The sequence below is a fragment of the Macrobrachium rosenbergii genome, chromosome 41 (genome assembly GCF_040412425.1).
Source record: "Macrobrachium rosenbergii isolate ZJJX-2024 chromosome 41, ASM4041242v1, whole genome shotgun sequence".
Lineage (NCBI taxonomy): Eukaryota > Metazoa > Arthropoda > Malacostraca > Decapoda > Palaemonidae > Macrobrachium > Macrobrachium rosenbergii.
The window spans coordinates 53,599,486-53,624,734 of record NC_089781.1 but is presented as its reverse complement, the minus strand read 5'-3'; the positions used below and the strand labels follow the sequence as shown (position 1 = coordinate 53,624,734).

The window sequence follows — 25,249 nt, the reverse complement described above, 5'->3', positions numbered from 1 at the left end:
TATATATATATATATATATGTATATATATATATATATATATATATATATATATATATATATATATATATATATATATATATATATATATGTATATATATATATGTATGTATATATGTATGTATATATATATATATATATATATATATATATATATATATATATATATATATATATATATATATATATATATATATATATATATGTATATATATATATATATATATATATATATATATATATATATATATATATATATATATATATATATATATATATATATATATATATATATATATATATATATATATATATATATATATATATATATATATATATATATATATATATATATATATATATATATATATATATATATATATATATATATATATATATGTATATATATGTATATATATATATATATATATATATATATGTATATATATATGTATATATATATATATATATATATATATATATATATATATATATATATATATATGTGTGTGTGTGTGTGTGTGTGTGTGTATGAAATTTTTTATCACACCGTGATTTATATACAATCATGAAGCTACAAATGTCACTTAATATCATATTCACGCTACCTCGGGAATATCTCCGATGGAGAATTATCACCGAAGGGGAATTTATAAGTGATAAATGGTTGGGAATGCCAGGTCACGCACCCTCGGCACAGAACTTATCCAGCAACTCCAGACAACGTTACCACTGAGCTATCAAGAGAGTTATAAGTCAATGCCGAGTCTGCTGTACTGTTTTTTACCCATCGTGAGCGGGAAGTTGTACTTAGCCTCGGCATTAAGCCACCTCCGCCATGATAGTTCATTGGTACGTTTGGAACACGCAGCTCTTATTATGAAATTTTTTATCACACCGTGATTTATATACAATCATGAAGCTACAAATGTCGCTTAATCTCAAATTCACGCTACCTCGGGAATATCTCCGATGGAGAATTATCACCGAAGGGGAATTTATAAGTGATAAATGGATTGGTACTGCCGGGTCACGAACCCTCGACACAGAACATATCCAGTAACTCCAGTCGACGTTATCACTGAGCTATCAAGAGAGGTATAAGTCAATGCCGAGTCTGCTGTACTGTTTTTCACCCGTCGTGAGCGGGGAAGTTGTACTTAGCCTCGGCATTAAGCCACCTCCGCCATGATAGTTCATTGGTGCGTTTGGAACACACAGCTCTTATTATGAAATTTTTTATCACGCCGTGATTTATATACAATCATGAAGCAACAAATGTCACTTATTATCAAATTCACGCTACCTTGGGAATATCTCCAATGGAGAATTATCACTGAAGAGGAATTTATAAGTGATAAATGGATTGGTACTGCCGGGTCACGAACCCTCGACACAGAACTTATCCAGCAACTCCAGTTGACGTTACCACTGAGCTGTCATTTTATCAAATTCATTTGAAATATTAATGCAAATAGGAACACAGGAGGATGCTACTACGGAAGAACAGAAGAGGGTCATGATGAACTGGAAATTAAAGATAAAAAAAGGCCTTCAGAAAGAACACCACCCAAAACAAAGAAATCAACAACTATTAGAGAAACATCGGTCAAACTAAAAGACAAAAGATATGAAGAAAGAACAAAAACAAAAACAAGCTTAGAATATACCTTTATCTACTAAATTAATAGTAAAACCTATGGATACAGATATCCAAAACACCGAAGAAGTGGAAGACAACTGTACCATAGATAACAATGACTATATCAAGGGAAAAGAGATTACTCCATCACCAATAATTGGTACAAAAAGAACAAATGAAGAAAGAAATATACATGGTAACACATGTGGATTTAATGATTGTTTCATTGCACTGTGCAATAATAACAAAATCGTAACAAAAGATAGTTTAACAAACATTATAAGAAATGTTATGAAATATAGAAAAAAAGAAACCACTGATTTAAGCACTCATGAAAAAGGTTGCATTTGCATTGAGCACTTAATATATTACAAAGATAAACAAATGAATGTCGTGAGTAAATTATTAAAAAAAATCCAAGTTGATAATACAAAAAAAGAGAGTAAAACTCGACCGCAATAACAAAATATTTTCAATAGTTATATTATATAATGGAACGTAAATGGTCTACAGACCAGATTACACCTAGGAGAAGTACAACGGTTATTAACCCTTAAACGCCGACTGGACGTATTTTATGTCGACTAAAATTGTCTGTCGGGTGCCAAGTGGACGTAAAATACGTCGACTACAAAATTTTTTTTTTAAATATTCAAGGAAAAATAGTTATAGGCCTAGTTTGCGAAAGATTTTAAATTACGTGCCTTGAGGGATGCTGAGAGTTCACGGATCACGCTGTTGTTTTGTTTACAAGCGTGACCCAGCTGCGCATGCACGAATTTCTTTCTTCTCGCACTACCAAGCATAGGCGACGCATCGTCGGAGAGCGAGTTCTTGACGCATTTGTGTTTTGCAGAACTTTTGTGAATGTTAGTGTATTTGTGACGCAACAGGACGTTTGCAGAGATGTCCCAACGTCGTCAGGACCATGAAAGGCGCATATTGCCTGTCGGTAGTGAGCGTGTGAGGCGAGTTTTAGATTTGGATGCTGGAGAGGGACCAAGCACCCAAGGTGACCCAGCTTTTCAACGCCGTGTTGTGCGGCCACGTGTGGCCAAAAGGGACCAAGGACCTCATCCTGTGCCTTTTACGACCCCTAGGAAGCATCGGGGTGTCCTGAGGGGCATTCGTAAGCATTTGGGAGGCCTCCAACAAAAGGACATTGATGAGTACTTGTTGGAGCTCGATCGAGAGCAGGTGGAAAGTCCTCATTTTGATGGCAGTTGGTCATCTAGTGACGAGGACATCACGCCCGATGTCAGTGATGACTATCATGGGAAAGTCTTAGGAGGAGGAGGCGGCACCGATTGTGGCTGGTGGGGACGAGACAGAAAGTGATGGTGAAAGTGAGGGAGATGGGCCAGTGGGGAGGGTGGGAGTGCGAAGTGCGTGCTCGCGCACGGGCCCGTAGAAGGTCGCAAAGTCGCGGCGGCTTAGGTGAAGGCCGTTCATCCGAAAGTGATGAGGGGTGGTTGGAGGACCCCACCCCACCTAACATGCACCCATTCACCGCAGCACCTGGACTGACCGTCCCTTTGCCTCTCACTGCACTGGGGTTCATTCAGCTCGTCCTTACGCGGGAATTGCTGGAATACCTCGTTGCAGAGACGGCGGATTGTGCTCGGTACTGCCGTAAGGAACTGCAGACAACGTTGTCGTATTGCTGGCTGGGCTGCAACCTCATGGACATGGCACATTTTTTGGGGCTCCACATTTTCTTTGGAATGATGCCTGCTGCCGACGTCAGGCGTTATTGGAGGCGGAATTTTTTTTTAAGTACGCCCAATGTGCCCGGCATTATGCCCCGTGATAGTTTCCTGGCGGTGGACAGGTATTTCAACGCCTTCAACCTGAAGGGCCATACCGGAATAACCTGATCGCCTCATCTTAGTCCCCAGTGTTGGACTACATTCGTGAAACAGTGCCAGTTTCTCGTGGTTCCTTCCAAGAACCTTTCTTTGGATGAGGGATGATGCCATACAAAGGGCGTCTAAGTATAAAAGTGTACAACCCAAAGAAGCCAAAGAAATATGGTGTGAAGCTATTTTTATTATGGAATCCAACACTGGATACGTCGTGGACTTCTCTGTGTATTCGGGGTCTTCTCACGCTGCGTGACACTGTCTTCGGTCTTGTGGATCGTTTCCATAACCAGGGATACCACCTGTTTATGGATAATTATTATAACTCGGTAGCCCTGGCCCAGGAACTGTATGAAGAAGGTGTGCACATCAGTGGTACTCTTCGGTTGGTGCCTAGGGCCCTGAATGTCCTCAAGAGGTTCACTAGCCAGCCGCAACATCTGGCAAGAGGAGAGACAGAGTGGTGGCGGAATGGAGATGTCTTCGTCATCTGTTGGAAGGGGGTCCGACTCGTGCCCTTGATTACGACTAGTCATGAGCCAATCCAAGAAGAGGTCCTTCAGCGGAAGAAGACACTTCGGCAGGGCCGAGTTGCGTATGAGGAGTTTCTTGTCCAGTGGCCTACCGTCATTGGGCACTACAATAGGCACATGGGAGGAGTTGATCTCTTTGATCAATTCATCCAGTATTATCCCTTCACCAGGAGAACCAGGAGGTGGACACAGAAGCTCCTCAAATACCTCCTTCAGTTGGCCCTCCAGAATGCCTACATCCTCTACTGTGGGTACAATTCCAACACCCGGAGGTTGTCCCACATCCAGTTTCTCAAGGTGTCTGGGAATGCCCTCATAAACTTTAATCCTGATGAGTGGCCTTCGCCCCCCTGCCCCGAGCTCCAGATCTGCCCCGAGAGGATAGGGTAGATGTCACTAGGAGAGCCAACCTCGGTCGTCCTGCTCCTGCCGACGTTGCCCCTGCTGCCGCCACCCTTGATGATGCCGCCCCTGCTGCCGCTGCCCTTGATGATGCCACCCCTGCTGTCCCTGTCCTTTCTGCTGCCCTCCCTCACATTCCAATGTCCCGTCGGGTAGTGGACCCTGTGTGTCGGCTGCAGGCAGGGGATCACACACTGGAGCCCCTAGAAGGGTGTAAGCAGAAACGGTGCTGGGTGTGCCATATGAATGGCAGAAGAAGAGACACCCGTTTCGTCTGTCGCACCTGCAAGGTAGCATTTTGCAGGATCGGGGAGTGTGACCGCAAGTACCACACTGCGGTCATGTATTGGAGTGCGCCTACCCGAGGGACACTGGCGCAGTGGACCACGAAGGGCGGCCCATCTGCAGTAGGCGTCTCCTCCTCCACCTGTACCTGCGTCATGTCGAGAGGAAAAAAATGCAAGACTTCAATGGAGGAGGGAGAAAACAAGAATAGAACAAAGAGTCAGGATTACGAGTGGGTATTCTGCATTGATTTTATATTTCGTTTTATATTTATTACAAGTTTTTATATATCTGTATTTATTGGTGTTTTGTATATTATTTCGTTTTATGCAAAAAAAAGTTTTTCACCTGCATTCCTTTTAGTTTTGTATTCGTACCAAAATAAAAAAAATATAATATATATATATATATATATATATATATATATATATATATGTGTGTATGTGTGAATGTGTATATATATATATATATATATATATATATATATATATATATATATATATATATATATATATATATATATATATATATATATATATATATATATATATATATATATATATATATATATATATATATATATATATATATATATATATATATATATATATATATACAGATTAGTGTGAGAGTCAGGAGTCAATCCATACTTAAAATCATCAATGAAGGGCAGAGGACACACAGATATACAAGCTGACTTTTATTCCAACGTTTCGTAATTATCGGATTAATTACATCATCAGGGCTGTTAAAATATGAAAATAAAATTCTTTGTAAAATCATAAAAGCTAGAAATAAAGGCTAAAGTTATTCATACAAAATTTTTCACAAATGTACACAAACGTTAAAATTAGAGAACAAAAGTTTTAAAAATCATTACATTAAAATGAAGGTAACTGAATATACAGTAAACTAAAAATTGAAAACCATCTGTGAAAGGGGTTACAGCTTGTATATCTGTGTGTCCCTCTGCCCTTCATTGATGATTTATATATATACATATATATATGTATGTATATATATATATATATATATATATATATATATATATATATATATATATATATATATATATATATATATATATATATATATATATATATATATATATATATATATATATATATATATATATATATATATATATATTATTTGGTATTTTTCAGTAAGCAAAAATCTGACATTCTAGTGATATTCAATCATTTACCTTCATTTTGCAAGAAACGGGAAGTCTCTAGCACAATATTTCGATTTATGGTGAATTTTTGTAAAAACTTTTTCCTTCCCTCCGCACGCGGTAACTGCTAAAAATCTCAGAATTTCTTTAGTCACCTTGTCGTAATTTTCGCACCGTTTTCTATTAGGCCTTACATAAAGTGTTATACATAAAAATGTGCGTGATTTCATGTAGTATACAACAAAAAATAACTCATGGTTGTAGCTTTTATCAGTTTTGAAATATTTTCATATAAATCACGATAAGTGCCAAAATTTAAACCTACCGTCAACTTTGACTCTACTGAAATGGTCGAAAAATGGAATTGTAAGCTAAAACTCTTACATTCTAGTAACATTCAATCATTTACCTTCATTTTGCAACAAATGGGAAGTCTCTAGCACAATATTTCGATTTATGGTGAATTTTTGTAAAAAACCTTTTCCTTCCCTCAGCGTGTGGTAACTCTGCTGAAAATCTCAGAATTTCTTTAGTCACCTTGTCGTAATTTTCGCACAGTTTTCTATTAGGCCTTACATAAAGTGTTATACATAAAAATGTGCGCGATTTCATGTAGAATACAACAAAAAATAACTCATGGTTGTAGCTTTTATCAGTTTTGAAAAATTTTCATATAAATCACGATGTGTCAAAATTTAAACCTGCCGTCAACTTTGATTCGACTGAAATGGTCGAAAAATGCAATTGTAAGCTAAAACTCTTACATTCTAGTAACATTCAATCATTTACCTTCATTTTGCAAGAAACGGGAAGTCTCTAGCACAATATTACCGATTTATGGTGAATTTTTGTAAAAAACTTTTTCCTTCCCTCCGCACGCGGTAACTCTGCTGAAAATCTCAGAATTTCTTTAGTCACCTTGTCGTAATTTTCGCACAGTTTTCTATTAGGCCTTACATAAAGTGTTATACATAAAAATGTGCGCGATTTCATGTAGAAAACAACAAAAAATAACTCATGGTTGTAGCTTTTATCAGTTTTGAAAAATTTTCATATAAATCACGATAAGTGCCAAAATTTAAACCTACCGTCAAATTTGACTCGACCGAAATGGTCGAAAAATGCAATTGTAAGCTAAAACTCTTACATTCTAGTAACATTCAATTATTTACCTTCATTTTGCAACAAACGGGAAGTCTCTAGCACAATATTTCGATTTATGGTGAATTTTTGTAAAAAACTTTTTCCTTCCCTCTGTGTGCGCTAACTCTGCTGAAAATCTCAGAATTTCTTTAGTCACCTTGTCGTAATTTTCGCACAGTTTTCTATTAGGCTTTACATAAAGTGTTATACATAAAAATGTGCGCGATTTCATGTAGAATACAACAAAAAATAACTCATGGTTGTAGCTTTTATCAGTTTTGAAAAATTTTCATATAAATCACGATGTGTCAAAATTTAAACCTACCGTCAACTTTGACTCGACTGAAATGGTCGAAAAATGCAATTGTAAGCTAAAACTCTTACATTCTAGTAACATTCAATCATTTACCTTCATTTTGCAAGAAACGGGAAGTCTCTAGCACAATATTACCGATTTATGGTGAATTTTTTGTAAAAACTTTTTCCTTCCCTCCACCCGCGGTAACTCTGCTGAAAATCTCAGAATTTCTTTAGTCACCTTGTCGTAATTTTCGCACAGTTTTCTATTAGGCCTTACATAAAGTGTTATACATAAAAATGTGCGCGATTTCATGTAGAAAACAACAAAAATAACTCATGGTTGTAGCTTTTATCAGTTTTGAAAAATTTTCATATAAACAACTCATTTATTTGTTTTAACTCTAACTGAGACAGTTTAAATTCTTTAACTTCACTAGAGTAGTTCATGTAGGGCTTATTTTTATGGATTGTGATTTCTGTGAAGACATAGGGTTCATAATATAATTTATTAGGAATAACCCAACTTGCAAGTCTTATCAAAGCATGGACATTATTGAAATTAATTTCAGTACTTGTGCATGGCAATTAATAGTTGCTGTTATTTAGACTTAGTGAAAACACAAAAACTGACTGTTCTACTATAATGGAAACAAAATCATGTTTGGATAATTTTGTACACAGTACTGTCTCTTGATTCTTGTTTTCAATTATTTCTTGAACACAAGGATAGGCATTAGTAGTTTCATACAGGTTGTCAAGGTTGCAAATATACTCTTTATCTTTCAAAAGTATACAATCTCTTAATTGAGCATCAGTAATAAATGACATCGGTCATGTTCTTCTAATGCAATTGATGTAGTTGACATTTGAGATAATTACGTTTTCCTTTATCAGCATAGAGGAAAGGATGTATGGACATCAGTACATCTGCCTCTTTTTGATTAAAGAGTAAAATTAGAAGGATCTTATTCTTAACTACCTTGGTGGTTATCAAATTATAATAGACCATTATATCCTTTACCACTTAGGGTGTAATGTCGCTTCTGCAAATCACTAATTATGCCCTCTAATTCTCTTGGGTTTATTAATGTTGGACTTAATATTCCTTTATAGGCTAACAAAATGGCATTTAATAGATCTTTATGGTCTTGCAATACAATTCTAACATTGTTCATAAATGTACTTAAATGTTGTTCATCTGTTATTATCTTAATCTCTTTGGTAATGTTTGTGTTCATGATTAATAAATTCCTTTATTTTTTCAATTCCTTATATTTAAGTTTGAGTATAATCTTATTTAACTTTTAATGCCTTTGTTGCTGCCCATTTCTCAGTTTGTCTATACGGGCACTTTCTTTTCTACGTTAGGAGTCTGTCAAACTCGATAATTGAATTAAGTGCTGTTCTATAAAGGCAGAGGATCGTTTTGGATCTTGTATTTACTTACACTTCCTATGTCATTATCTAGTTTTTCCAACAATGGTAGAAACACTGTTATTTTCTACTTTCTAATTAATGATTTCAATTCCCTTTGGACATCTTTCAATGTCATTTCATTGATAAGCACTGATGTAATGTCAATACTCACTATGCCCTAAGTCCTTTATTAATTTCACGTTCCCTTTTTCTCCTATTATGAGTACCTTGGATCACCACCTCAGATGACACATAAAAGCAGTGTTATGATAACCAAGAAGAACCGCATGTTTGTATCTGTAAGAATAAGCCTTATCAGATATTTACCTGTATACATGAGAATTATTTTAATAATGCCTACACATTGTTTATATCTAATAGTTCAACACTTTACATAAATTTCATCTTTTTCTTAAATTGTATTTGTTATTTATTGGTTCTGTTCCAGCTTCTTTCAATAATTCAACTATTCTCTTATTGGACCAAGAGTCTGTTTTTATTACCTTTACATGATTGGTATGAACAATTCTTTCCTTTAGATCCTCTCATATGATCTTTAGCTTATTTAACTTCAACACTTTAATGCCACCTGTAAGGACCTTGGAACTTTGCGGATACTTTACGTGGACCTTCTGGAATATGATTCTGAACATATACCTGAGCACCTACACCACAATTTTTGGTTTAGCTCTTATTTTGTCATAGTACTTTTAGCCGGACACTCAAGGCTTCCTTAAGTCTAGTCCCTCGTCTGTTTGATCGTTTCATATGTACGTCTAGTTTTCCAGGCAATATAGTCATCGTAGTTATAAATTATGTCGGGGTGGTGTTGCATCATCTGATAGCGTATTTGATAGTCTCTTCGTATCAAGTATAACAAGTAGTGTGGTGATTCTCCTACTGTCTCATTTACAGTATTGTTATAGTGACTGTACGTCTTCAAAGCTAAATCCCAGTCTTCTGTATTAGGTTTAACTAAAGTTTCCAGGATATCCTTTATCTTACGATTCGTTCTTTCACTGCTCCATTGAACTTGGTTTATATGCTGTGATTTGACATTTATTTATCTCATAAAATTCATAATTTTCTTAAAAGTTCACTAGTAAATTCTGCTGCGTTATCAGAAAGAAGAACTTGGGGACATGAATGTCTCATGTGAATTTAGTTTAAGGCTTCTGCTACTGTCATTGCATCTCCTATTCTTGCACAGTGCGATCTCTACATATCTTGTTAGATAGTCTAAAAAGACTAATATTTGTTTATTCCCCCCTAACAGTTGTTCAGAAATGGACCTAAAAGTCCATAGATACGACCTGAAATGGATTCAACTCCGATGGGTATTTTTCAGAGGAGCTTTTGGATTTACGTTGCTTATGGCGATTACAAACTACACAATTTTGTACAAGTTCTTGGCATCCTCACTACAATGGGGCCAAAAATGGTTTTCTGGTTAGAGTTCTAGTTGTCTTTTCTGATTCTGGATGTCCTGCTAGCAGCTATGAGTGTGGTAGTTCTAAAACTTCTCTGACTAGTGTTTCAGGATGTATAGTCGAGAATAACCATTCTTCTCTGTTAGTCTTTTATACAGTAATCCATTGATTAAAAACAAAATCAGGTTTAAAGATTCATCTGTCATTAGTTGTCTATTATATGCCTGATTTTCTGTATCCCTTCCCTTGCTGTATTTGTACTCTTTCCCAAATCTAAATCTACCACTTGACAGCTAAAACAAAAGTATTAGTGGTAATACATTTCTCTGTTTCTTCTTGGGCTCTGGATAATAATGCATCTGCTAGTGTATTAAATTTCCTAGGATATATATCTGAATTCTGGTGCAAATTCTAACACACTATTGAACCATCTATTGAACTTCATGTTATTTGTAAAGTTCTCTTCTTAAACAAATCACAAATTGGTTGTGATCAGTAAGTACATTGACTTTATGTCCTAAAATTATGTGTCTAAATTTCCTTAGACCCCAGTATAATGCTAAACATTCTCTTTCTATTGTGCTATAATTTTTTCTCACAGCATTCAAAACTCTACTGGCATAATATACTGCTCTCATTCTTGTTTTGTCCTTTGTAAATAATACAGCCCTAGCCCGGTACTTGATGCATCACAGGCTAAGTAAAGTCCTTCAACGAGAAATCTGGGTAGACAATGCAGGATTCCTGGTCATTTTACTCTTTAGTGTTTGGAAAGCTGTCCTTGTTCTTTATTCCATTCATATTTGACATCTTTCTTTGTTAATTCTGTTAATGGTTTGGCTATTGTAGCAAAGCCTTTAATGAAAGGTCTATTCCTAGGAATCTTCTCCAATGCTTTCAAATTGGTAGACTGGATATTCAATATTGCTTTTATCTTGCCTGCTTGCATTACTTGAACCATCTTCACTAATTACATGTCCTAAGTATTCCAAGATTTCATTAAAATTGACATTTCTTTGTTTGATTTTAATCCTGCTCTTAATCTTTCCAAGACTATTTCTAATGTTTTTTGAGGTGACTTTCTAAATCTTTGCTAAAAATGATAACATCATCTAAGTAAACTGCAACATTTCTATATCCCCTAATGTGAAGCATTAATCTAACAGAAACGTTAAAAAGAATAGAGGAAGTGAGTCAAGTATGACTTCCAAATTGCAAGTGTTCCTTGTGTGCTGAAGGCTGTGAGATAGTTTCGACTCTTCGATCTAAAGGTACTTGCCAGTATCCACTAAGTAAATCTAAAGATGAAAATATCCCCTTTGCACCTCCTAACTGAGCTAACATATCTTGAATCACTGCATTGGCATTCTATCGGGGATAGTGTTGGAATTTAACTCTATAGTCTATCACAGTCTCAATTTCCATCTTTCTTTGGAACAAGTAGTAATGGAGAATTATATGGAGATTTAGAAGGAATAGCTGCCCCATCTTTCTTCATTTCTTCTATCAAATTACCATCAACTATAGATCTCTTTGACTTATTGGTAATCTGTAATTAGGAATAAAGAATGGTTTTGTTCCATCATCTAATACAATTTTATGCCTTAGGACATTGTTCTACCTAATTTATCTCCTTCTATTGCTGTACATCTCTGTATTTTTCTAATACTTGAATTAATCTATCTTTGTTTTCTGGAAAATCTGTTTTATTCACTTCTTTGCTTAATTCAGATGTTTAGGCCAGTTACAGAGAAAAATGCTTCTTCTTCTAATGTTAGTAATGGATTGTTATGGTATTCCTTTACAAAAGATAATGCCTGCATAAAGTGTTAGTTTGTTATCTGAGTAGTTCTGGACATAAACTTCACAAGTATCACCCTTCATGTGGACTAAGAATTATCCATTCTAACTAAAATTCTGGTAACTCTTCATTTTAGTAAAGAACATCTTTAACTCCTATCTCTTCCCTTTCCTAAGATGTATTTTTGTTAAACACTTTGGATCTGCAAAATTACCTGTCTGTTTAGTATTAACTGTACTTTATTATCATCAGCAGTACTTACACAACATACTTCCTCATCTTTTTGTTTTCTGTAAAGTAACAATGTTCTGCATCTATACTAGTTTCTTCAGTTACTGCTATTATATCATTTATATCTACTTTATTTATTTTCTTTAACAGCAGTACCTCATTTACTAATTTTCCTTCATTATCATAGCTGATTGCTACATTGCTATATGTTCTGTATTTATCTCTGCATAATTATCCTCATAAATGTCTTGTTCCTTGTCATATTCAGAACACTGGAGATCACCTTTATTTATTTCTAGGTCACTTCTTTTGTTGGAGGTACCTAATTCTGGATGTGCATCTTATCTTTCTAGTCTGTAATTTTGGAAATTCCTCCTTTTAATTCCATTCATTTAATTTGATTTGTTCTCTTGATGATAAGTTATTTTCTGTATGTCTTTGTCGCTTGTTGAAGTCGTCTCAGACAAATTGATCAGATTTGGTGAAACTTTTCTTCTTCAAGCGTAAGCATACAACTCTTTTATTATCTTGTGTAACGTTAATCCTTCCTTCTCAGCAATTCAGTATAATTCCACATTTTCTTCATTAATTTATAGCAAGAGAACAACACTGCAATAAGGAAGAACCTGTCTTCTAGAACTATAAGACTTTCAACAGTTTTTATGTGACGAAAGGTCTATTTCTAAGAAGTTCATTACCTAAACTTTTATCTGTTTACCCGCTACTCTTTTATTATCTTGCTGACCTGAATTGGCATTTCTTTAACGCCTAAGTAACTGTTAATGTGTGTTTATCTATTATGCTTACAGTACTACCTGAATCCATAGGACAATTATAATTTATTCTGTATTGGAATTTTAATGATAGGTAAATCCTTTCCTGATTATTTCTTCTTCATCCATGGAAAATACTACTTCTTTACTCTGCAATATGGATAGTGCGGATGAATATTCACTTCTCCTATTTGCTAATTCTTTCTTAATTTATCTTTAGAGGTTTCTTGTGGTATTCTGTGTGGGGATAAATTGTCATTGATTTGAGACTTATTTGATGTTGAGCGGTTTACTACTTAATTCCTTTATTTCTTTATTTCCTTCTTGTGTTTTAAACCAGCAATTCTTTGTTAAATGTCTATTTTCTTACAAGCCATTGAATTCTAGGTTTTCTACACTCATTTGCAATGGTTGTATACCCACGGTTTCGCAGGCTGTCTTGGGTCTAGCCCCTTGGGCGGAATAGTTCACTTGGAGTTGGAAGTGTTTGTGTTTGATTTTGACCATATCTATAGGTTTTGTGGTCCACTCTTTGTTAGATTGTTTCTTCCCCAGTCTGGATTCCATTTTCTTTTTAGTATTTTGGGCATATTTCCCTTGGAAGGTATTTAGTCTATTTCACTTGTCTGGAATTATCATAAATTTATTATTCAGTTTAAAATTAGGTTATTATTTCCCCAGCTTTCCTTTCATTTTGTGCTTCTGTTGTTCCCAGATTCCTTGGATAGTTGTCTCTTTCCTTTGATTTCTTCTCTCATTTATCTTCAATGTTTGAAGGCTTGTTTTTCTGGGATCAAGTTTTATTTTTCTGAAAACTTTCTTTTCCTCTTCAGAATATTATATATGGTTCCAAATGACAGGTAATTTAATACAGCCACCGTAGCTCAACTAATTCTGGGCACTAGCCCCAAACTGATCCTTGTCTCCTATAGTAATACCTGTCTTCTCTAAATCTTCGCTTATTTTCTCTATTGCATTCTCCTTTAGCATTCTAAATTAACAATTGTTTTATATTGTAGGTTAGAAATCAGTTAGGTTATATAAACCGTCAGTCTAGTTCTGGTTCCCAGAGTGATAAACAAATTTCTTCAAATTCTACATAGTTATTAAATTTGCTAAAACTTGTAGGAATTCAAAAGTTTTATGTGCGTCTCCATGTTCTGAGCTGACAGCAGCAAGGCTTCATTTATCTTAGCTCTTTCATCTGTGTTATTTCCCACAAAATTATGCGACTATCTGCATCTGCTGTAATGATTTACAATTATAGGCTTCGAGTCTGCTTTTGTCAGGATTGAGATCATCCACCTGTCCACAGAAGCGTGTGGCTAGTTGTTATGGCCGCCTGGTTCATATTAAAGAATTATGTAATGTGCAGTATTATTAGTATTATTAGTATTGTTACTGTGTATTATTATTATTATTATTATTAGAATGATTAGCACTATTTTGGTTCTGGTATTTGTGTTATTATTGTTAGTATTCCTTGCACTACAGCGGGTGGGAATTTAGTCTTGAGATTTAAAGCCGTCTAATTGTCGACAGTCTTAAATGCGTAATGCATGAATGTCTAACAGTGTTCAGTAATTCATCAAATACTCGTTATGTCACACACAAAAAATTTTTCCTCAGGTATCAATCAAAAAATATTTTCGTTATATTGCAAGATTAAAACCAATTTAACTCAAATTGTCACACAAAAAAAAAAAAATTAAATTCTCTATTGAGTTCAAATTACTAATTAAACACTTTTCAATACTCAAAATAAATTCTTATGAAATTGGGCATCATATCATTAAAATTCATTATAATAAGTACACAAAATTACATATATAACTTCTCAAATAATCATCACCAACCAGTAAAAAAATGAGCTAATTCCCTATCAAATTATTTACTAAATAATTAATTTATCATAGAAATGCTGGTATTTATGCAAAGAATTTTATTCACTAGAAGTTTTCTTAATTTTCAATCTTATAGCAAGATGCTAAAAAATTTATCTTCACTTGTTATTAAGAGTGGATAGTAAATTCCTTACTGTGTTGTGTTGATAACCAAGTGATATCGCTAAATGTTGTTCATTCGGTGAATGTTTAGCTGTCGGATCACTATGTCTCACGTTGTTTTTTCGCTGTAGTTTTCGCTTTGGAATCTTGTTGAAAGGCATGCGTTGTTTTCTTCAATCCGCCGATGCAATGTCGCTAACACTGGGCTTATTATCGCTGTCGGCGTCTTGCTCAATTTGTTGTGATAACAGTTCAAAATGTTTGGCCGGGGCGCAATAAACTGTTTATTCACCTCAGCGTTCTTATTTATGGCTGCTATTCGCTGGAGTATTTTATTTCTTCTGATATAATATTTTGTTTCATCGTCGTAAAAAAAATCTAAGTTCGTTTTGCTTAGAATTCGTTTCTGTAACAAATAATTGCACTGATAATTTCATTAATGTTCGTTTGTTTCAATCTCGCCTTCTGGATCCACTTTAGCTGCCACCAATTGTAATGTTTTTATGATTTCCTTTTTACGTTCTTCGTTATATGTTTGCATAGATTTTAGTCTTTCTCTTCTTACCTTGGTTTCTTTCAGGTGTCCTTCAGATGCAACCGCGGATGAGTGTGCTATCTTTGTATATTTATTCCTTTTAAATGATATCTCTCAGAAAGGCGTATAGAGACGGATCATTAATTTCTTCACTTTAATTAGTACTTAATATTATGAGAATCAGTACCAAATTAACAAGTTACAACGATAGAAACGAATCACTCTTGAGATCAGTCTATATGGGAACTGCAGGCGATTGGAATACTCTCCTTGAAGGACACAGTTCTGACTCTGGTCTCCTCATCGGTCTCTCACTCGTTGAACCCTCAGGAAACTTGCTATCTAGCAAAAAAATCCACCTCCTTCTAGCCTTATTGGAAGGTCAATCAGCAGGCCTCCCCTTCAAGTAGCTGATTGGAAGGACTGTAGTGGGTGTATTCAAATCTCTGTAGAGGACTTGATAGGAGTGATCTTAGGAGGGGTGTGGGAAAGACCCCTCCACATAATTGATTGGAGGTTGAAGAGTATATCACTTGGGTCAACCCCAAATTCCTGAACCACAAAACACCTTCCGGAAAGGCAGGGACTATAGAATCAGCTGTTGTAAGCATTTAGACTGTGCTGACTCATGTTTTGCTTGGCTTCAATGCATTCATTATTTCCCATTTTACGACTGTTTATGGCTTAAACCACGATATACTGCAATGTAAACATCTTGCGTATTGATAACACGACACAGCATTTGGCCGTTATCCACTGTATTTCTTTGCCTCTTCTACTCTTAATTTTCTCTCTTCTCTCTCTCTCTCTCTCTTTTCTATTTGTTCCCTATCTAATCTACACCACAGCAAAAGCATGGCTTTTATAAATGTACTTCAATCATTAAACAAGCATTTCTGCAGAGTTGTCATCTTTGAAAAGTGCAGTAACTTTGCAAATGGGTATCACATCTTGTAAAGTACACTAACTGAATGTGCTGAAATTACACATATATTTACGCATGTACAAAAATAAAAATAATACATTTTTCGATACAGATTTTACACATATAGAAAGCATGAAATGCATTTTCATGAGATTTCCTCATGAAAGCATGAATGCATTTTCATCAGAGATTTTGCACATTAAAACATGAAATGCATTTTTCATACAGATTTTACACATAGAGCATGAAATGCATTTTTCATACAGATTTTACATAAAGAATGAAATGCATTTTTTCATGCAGATTTTACACATAAAAGCATGAAAACAAATTGCTTTAAAAATTAAAACACCCACTTCTGCAGGGTTTCTCAGAATTTCGTGTCTGTGAAAAATCGCGTATGCCCATTAGTTAGGTTCAGTGACAAATTCGTGTATTGTGTGAATTCGCGCAACTCGAATCGTGTAAGATCGAAGTATTACTGTATTCCAATATTTATATATGATAATGATATTTTTTTATTTCTGATGGTTGCATACTAAACGACAGGCAATGATAAAACAAGGAGCCAAAAATGAACTCTTAATCTTAAAAACTAAGCGTGCTGTGATTTTGAAAAAAATTTTCTTTCTAAACCAAGCACTAACTCCAAACCCTGCCCGACGCTTTGCTTGAACACTTTCGTAAATAGAGGCTGGCGTTTAAAGATTAAGCAGAGCTCGCTAAAAATCCTCCGCGAGAAAAAGGATGGATATGTGGGAGGGTACAAACCGGGTAGGGGTGGGGGAGTCCCAAGACTTTGACAGTTTGGCCCCAGAAGGAGAGAGGAATCAAAAAGGCAGAGAAACCTTCTGCCATCATATTCTAACGAAAACTCTCCCTGCTTCCATGACTGGGGTTCTGTACAGCACTGAACGGCCCTTGGCAGCTGTAATTCCAGCAATAGAGGTGCTGCTGAACAGTGAGCGCCAACGGCAAGCAGAGGTTGGAGATAACACTTTCCCCCAACCTGTCTTAGCAACAGCCCAACTGTCCTGGGAGACCAGCACACAACCATAATTGCGATTGGAGGCGAAACCCCAGGTAGAATTAACCCTTAAACACTGACTGGACGTATCATACGTCGACTAAAATTGTCTGTTGGATGCTGAGTGGACGTACCGTAAGTAGACTACAAAAAATGTCAACCTGGTCAACTTTGACTCGACCGAAATGGTCGAAAAACGCAATTGTAAGCTAAAACTCTTACATTCTAGTAATATTCAATCATTTACCTTCATTTTGCAACAAATTGGAGTTCTCTAGCACAATATTTCGATTTATGGTGAATTTTTGAAAAAAACTTTTTCCTTACGTCCGTGCGGTAACTCGGCGAAAATTTCAATTGCTTTCATCATTTTGTAAATAATTGCACTGTTTCATATTAATATTACATAAAGTTTTATATATGAAAATGTGTACCAGTTTCTCATGTAAAATACAACAAAATACAACCGCCAGTTTGTAGCTTTTATCAGTTTGGAAATATTTTCATATAAATCATGATAACTGCCAAAATTTCAACCTTCGGACAACTTTGACTCGACCGAAATGGTCAAAAACAATTGTAAGCTAAAACTCTTACATTCTAGTAATATTCAATCATTTACCTTCATTTTGCAACAAATTGGAAGTCTCTAGCACAATATTTCGATTTATGGTGAATTTTTGAAAAACTTTTTACTTACGTCCGCGCCAGAAATTCTTTTGTCACGTTGTCGTAATGTTTACACCGTTTTATATTAGTCGTTACATAAAGTTTTATATATGGAGATGTGCGCAATTTCACGTAGAATACAACAGAAAATAACTCATGGTTGTAGCTTTTATCAGTTTTGAAATATTTTCATATAAATCACGATAACTGCCAAAATTTCAACCTTCGGTCAGCTTTAACTCGACCGAAATGGTAAAAAAACGCAATTATAAGCTAAAACTCTTACATTCTAGTAATATTCAATCATGTACCTTCATTTCCCAATAAACTGGAAGTCTCTAGCACAATATTTCGATTTATGGTGAATTTCTGAAAAAAAACTTTTTCCTTACGTCTGCGTGCGGTAACTCGGCTGAACATCTCAGAAATTCTTTCGTCACGTTGTCGGAATGTTTGCATCGTTTTACATTAGTCGTTACATAAACTTTTATGTATGAAAATGTGCGCAATTTCATGTAGAATACAGCAGAAAATAACTCATGGTTGTAGCTTTTATCAGTTTTGAAATATTTTCACATAAATCCGATATGTTAAATTTCAACCTTCGGTCAACTAGCTTCGACGAAATGGTAAAAACGCAATTGTAAGCTAAAACTCTTACATTCTAGTAATATTCAATCATTTACCTTCATTTGCAATAAATTGGAAGTCTCTGCGCTGTTCGATTTATGGTGAATTTTTGAAAAAACATTTTCCTTACGTCCGTCGCGGTAACTCGGCTGAACATCTCAGAAATTCTTTCGTCACGTTGTCGTAATGTTTGCACCATTTTATATTAGTCGTTACATAAACTTTTATATATGAAAATGTGCACAATTTCATGTAGAATACAACAGAAAATAACTCATGGTTGTAGCTTTTACCAGTTTTGAAATATTTTCATATAAATCACGATAAATGAAAAATTCGACCAGTCCTTTAACTCGACGGGAAATGGTCGAAAACTGCAATTAGCTAAAACACTTACAGTCTAGTAATATTCAATCAATTACCTTCATTTTTCAACAAACAGAAGTCTCTAGCACAATATTTCGATTTGAGTGAATTTTTGAAAAAACATTTTTTACATCCATGCGATGCAATTCATGCATCATTTTGTGATAATATTTTCTCTGTGTTGCTTTGATCGTTTTACAATTTTTATATGCCACAAAATCTGTCGCGATTTAGTATGTAATACAAAGAAAAGAAAATAACGCGTTAGCTTTCACCCGTTTGCTCACAGCGCGATTTGTATAAAATTATATATGAAGAATTTTTTGCGCTGTCTTATATTTCAATGTTATATATGATAATGATATTTTCATTTCACAGTGGTTGCATACTAAACTTTAGGCAATGACAAAAAGGCCAAAAATAGACTCTTAATCTTAAAAACTAAGCGTGCTGTGATCTTTTGAAAAAAACTTTTTTTCCGCTTCGGCACTACCTCCTGAACGCCGCCAGCATACAGGAGACGTTTTTGTAAATAGAGGCTCGGCGTTAGAGGGTTAATAAATTTCCTTTTAACATAAAGACAGATCAAACCACCCCCACTTTAATCTAAACCCAATTTAGAACTCTGTCTGTCACGAACAGGCAATAGAGAATGAAATTAATAAATTGAAAGATCAAGGAACTATTAAAGAAAGTGAGTCTCCCTGGGATTCTCCAATCGTAATGGTTAAAAATAAAGATAGATCTCTCAGGTTAAGTGCTGATTATTGTAAAATGAATGCTGTCATAGAAGATAATGCATACCCATTGCCTTCTATCAAAAAGTTGTTGATAAAAGTCAGGAACAGTAGATTTTTCACTACACTGGATTTAAAGTCCGGTTATCATCAAATCCCCTTAGCTATAAATATAATGAAGACTGCCAAAATATATGTATGAAGGGTGATTTCCATTTGCACAAGTTTGTTGCCAACAACGTTGATGTGATAAAGGCTGTGTCCTGATGAAGTACAGCTAAGTCAGTTAAGAATCTTAATTCAACAAAAGACAAATTGCCAGTACAGAGAACAGTGGGAATCAAATGGTGTACAGAAACAGATGACTTTATATTCAATATCAAACATATACAAATACCTGATACTAGAAGAGGAGTTTTATCAATAGTTGGTTCAATTTTTTATCCTCTAGTATATCTCCATTCATTCTCACATGTAAGAAATGTCTCCAAACTCTTTGTAAGCAAGACCTATGTTAGGATGACCCAGTTCCAGAGAATATTAGTGTTGAAAGGGAAAACTGTATATCTTACCTACACCATTTAAAGAATATTACACCTCAGAGTAGTTACTAAACCAACCAACATCAATGTTATACATTATGAACTCCACTTTCTGATGCTAGTGAGAAGAGCTATGGTTAGCGCTCATACCTAAGAATGACTGCTGTAAATGGACATGTTCAAACTACACTGATTATGGTTAAAGCTAGTTTCTCCTGCAATAACTTTTACCACATCTAGATAGAGCTACTGGTGCCCTTGTGTCAGTAAAAAGGGCGCCTACTTAAAAATGGAATTGAAAATTAATATACCAGTAAGTAAAGTTTTACAACGGACAAAAAGATCAATTCCACTGTCGTCCACTGTTCTATCCCAGATAGTAGGAGGTAAAGTCTCTCCTTTCTAAGTTGAGACCTTCACGTATAGATTTTTTAAAAATATCTATCGTAATAATTACTCACTCAACATTGATAGGTACCTAGTGCAAAAATTACGGACTTCTATCCAGCATTACCAGTCCGTATGGAAGATATGGTTAGATTATATCCATACTGAGAGCCCAGTTGAGATTTCTATGTAAAAACTATATTTTTCTTATATACCCTTTTGAAGACAAATGCCTTGTGGTTACAACAGTTATGACATACAAGGCTGCATTAATGGAACCCTTGCTTTAAGGATTTGGGATTGACTCCAGTATAGAAGTTGTCACTTCCCTTCCGCAGTCTTTTGCTCTACAAAGGCCCACTCCCGAAAGGCTTCCAATTTCTTGGTCCCTGGACAAGGTGTTTGACTTCTATCAGCCCTTCAGGTCAGTGGACCCAATACAACCGCAATGCACAGGCTATAAAAGGTGATCTTGATTGCATTAGCATCAGGAGCTCATACAGTATTAGTGAACTGGGCTCTCTTAGATGGGGACGATGCATCATGCAAATAGCTGACCATCAATTATTATTGTCCCCTGGCCCATCATTCCTGGCCAAGAATATGGATCCTATAAAAAGGAAATCCATTCTTATAAGAAAATTCAATTTAGCAGACAGGACATTACGCCCAGTTCAAGCACTTAAGGTTTACCTAGAAGTCACGGCAAACACCCCCAGAAGGTCCTATTTTCCTACACCCTAGCACAAACCAACCACTCTCCCTACAAAGACTGAGAATGTTTGTAGTGTTTTCTCATTAAAAAGGGATATCCACACACTTTCCACAGGTCACATGATGTTAGGAAAGTAAGTACATCTTTGGCCTTCTTCAGAAATGTCTCTTTCAAAGAAGTCTCCAGATGTATAGGGTGGTCATCAGTTAAATCATTGCCACATGTTCGAACAAATTCGACTACACTGTGTATCAGTAGGTGGCATAGTTAGTCTTAACCCCTAGGTACTGCGGCAGAAAACCAGGGGTCATATTGACGGTGAGTATGCTAACTTATCGCTGGGAGATGGGTGACAGTACTACAACAAAACCCAGCATGCTTAGGTAAGCCACTGTAGAACTACGTCCTAAAACGTAAGTTCGTGCATAGTTTCTTGTTCCTTGGCTCAAAACCTGAAAAGGATTTGGAATAAAGAATGGGACTTGAACTCTGTGGCTTGACGTTGGACTGGAAATGTTATTTCCTTTGGGGTGTTGGGATTAAAAAGCGAGAGCTTAAGCCTTTTTTTGTCACCTGTCAATTTCTTTTGTAAAGCTCCTTTGAGGACGAAACAGCGACTACACTATAAAAAAACATGTTTTGATGTAGCAAAAACCTATTTTTGGTAGTCGCTGTTGAGTCCTCAAAACCGTCCCACTTCCCTGACGAAAAGGCATGGAATTTGGGCAAAGGGATCAACCTGCATTGACCAACAGAGAGTAATGGCTCCTTGGTCTTTTAATGGCCCGGTTGTAAACAAGAGGGCGGATGCGCATGCGCAATAGTCACTTCTCTTTCTTGCAGGTTAACTGACATTGGAAAAATTGGGTTCAGCTTTGCTGAAGATATGGGAAAGTGCTCTCTTATCTTTGAGCCCATTATATACTCCATCATGTGTTATATTGTTAATCATTACGACACAATACCTGGCCAAAAGACCAACTAAATTAGAAGGGAATTCTTTGATATTAGTTTGGTCACCATGGAGCTCTGGTAGACCATGGAAGGTAACTCCTTTGAGGACTCAACAGTGACTACCAAAAATAGGTTTTTCCTATGTCAAAACCTGTTTTCTTCTTCAAGATAATTTTTAAAGGTGCCAATCTTCTCCACACCTTTGTTTTATTATTTCACTTACATTACTAGGCAGTTTGGGGTAGAGCAAGATGCTATACAATTCACTCAATTCCAGTTGTTCACTTTCCAATGATCTTATGCAGCATTCAAATTGCGCTCTGAAACCTTGTGGCGATTTTGCATCTGCCTTGGGAGTCTCAGTTTGGAAGAGTTTACTAACTAAACACAACTTACCCATAGGTTTCCTTTAACAAATTCACTGCTTGCAAATATTTATCACTTTAATTTAAAACCAGATATCAGTTCAAGAGCCTTACCTTCCAATTGGCCCTTCAAATAGGAAAACTGTATTTTCTCAAAATCAGTACGTTGGTGTACTGATACTTCATAAAGTTCCCAAAATTAATTCCATTCCAATACATCACCATCGAAATGTTTGAGGTCTAATTTAGGTAACTTTACACTAGCTTTAACAGGCAATATTGGTGCACTAGGTTCACCCCTTACAGCTAAAAGACTCATGATGGAGGAGTTTAGTCTATGAATTTCAGTGGCTACCTTTAGGATATATTCAGCTTGATTCATAATTTGGTCAGGCTGCCCTCCAGGATCCATTAAATCCAATATTTCATTATCAAATTCCTGGATTTTCTGCAAATATTCCTTCACGGAGTCTCTCAGTGAAGAAAGGTTCAACCTTTTTTGACCAGTCAATTATCACAGACTTAAAACCCCTCATCTCCTCTTTAGTTCATCCATGTCAGACATCTCAGACTATAATTTCCCAATACCAATATATATAAGTTCTTAATACTAAAAAGGTGTACAAACTGCCAGCTCCAAAAAATATATATATAACGCACTAGCAAATATAATATTTAGAAGTTGGCCATACCTTTTCAAATTAATCAATAGTAGATCAATACCAGTTATAGTATATATACAGAAGAGCCCAGCTTCTTGACACTAATCCGTTCCAGAAGAAGCGTCGAGATGCGATTTAGTTGAAATCTGAATCAATTTTTCCCATAAGAAAGAACTGAAAATGGGTTAATCCGTTCTTGACCACCAGTCATTACCCCAACCTTGCCTTTTTATACAAAACATTACACATATATTACAATTAAATAAGTTCAGAGTTAAATAACTTACTGTATTAGACGCCCTTTTGTCACGTTTAAATGCATACTGTATAAAAAAACTGGCCTACGACAAATGCAGCCGTATTACCGATGGTAGACCAAGCACCATAGGCTAGGCTAGGTAGCCTATAGGTAATACCAGAATGTACTCTAATGGGTAGACTCATAAACTGTTGTTAATAATAACAACATTGAAAAACAAGCCTGATTATTACAGTAAATTAATAAAATATTAAAATTAAGCTGAATTATGTCTGTTATCATAAACTTAAGAAAAACTGCCGAAATTACGTCAGCACTAGGAAGCTTGTGGAATGAGTGGATGTAAACAAACCAAAGCGCCATCCTGGTGGCCTATCATGGTACTAATCACATAAACGTTGTTTACGTTCAGTATTAATTTGTGGCAAATTTCATACAGAGTCTACAGGAATAGTGTACAAAATCACTGTAAAACATCTTTCAATAAACAACAGTAGCAGCATGTATGGGCGTTAAACACTTTTAAATACGCATGGGAAGAATGCCACCAACAACACCAACTAGCAGCGGCTGACCAGAACACTTTTGTTTACCAACATCATATGATTCATCAGGTTAGATTCCGATTTGTTGTTCGAGCTCCAACGCAAAATGTACTAGAAATCCGATTAAGTCAAGTTTTGGTACAGTCGAGACATGGGGTTCTACTGTATGTGCCCTTGACTACACACATACATATATACAATGTACAACATAGGGTTTTATTTCAAATTAAATTTCACATAAGTAACTCATCCATTTCAGGCTAGGCTAACACGTGACTAATTCTAAAATGGCTATCACTATCAGCCAGTCTCGTTTTTATCCTTGTCGCCAAGTAACACAACAATCCTTAAAATTTCATAAACACTAACAATACAGATCACTGCTATAACAACCAATCACTGCAATCCCGGCCACAGCACCAATTTATTCTGACTCGCTCAGAACAAGTATAGCATTTCAAATCGTAAGTAATCGTATAGCCTAAACAGTTTGAAATGTACTAATCTAATCGTAGCCTAAGTTTTATGCTACGATACCCAGGTTACTTCAACTATATTATTCCAGCTCACAATCAAAACCATATTGCACATAATGGTACAAACTTACTGTTAGTTCAAATGGCGCATTTGATATTCTTAGCCTGAATTGAGTTTAGGATTGGCATGAGCAAAATCTCTACTTTGTAACCCTCATCCAAAGCACACTCCAAGAAATTCTCCTCACATTTAGATATGCATATCTCTCTAAAGGAAATCTCCCTAAATGAACTTTAAGATGAAAAGAAATACTTAAGTGGATCTGAAGGCACCGACAATTATGGCTGAATCCTGAGTCCTTCCTAGGTACAGCTACACTGCACCAAAGCTGTAATGAGATTAACTTCGTGACCGTTGCTGACCAACACCAAACGTTCAACTAACAACTGAACCAA

General features: G+C 35.6%; 1 protein-coding gene across 3 annotated transcripts in view; it reads right to left on the bottom strand.

The window, feature by feature from the left end:
• The window catches only part of LOC136826864 (B-cell linker protein-like), an 850,768-nt gene that overhangs the window by 514,676 nt on the left and 310,843 nt on the right, over positions 1 to 25,249 (bottom strand). The gene's annotated exons all lie outside the window — the stretch shown is intronic.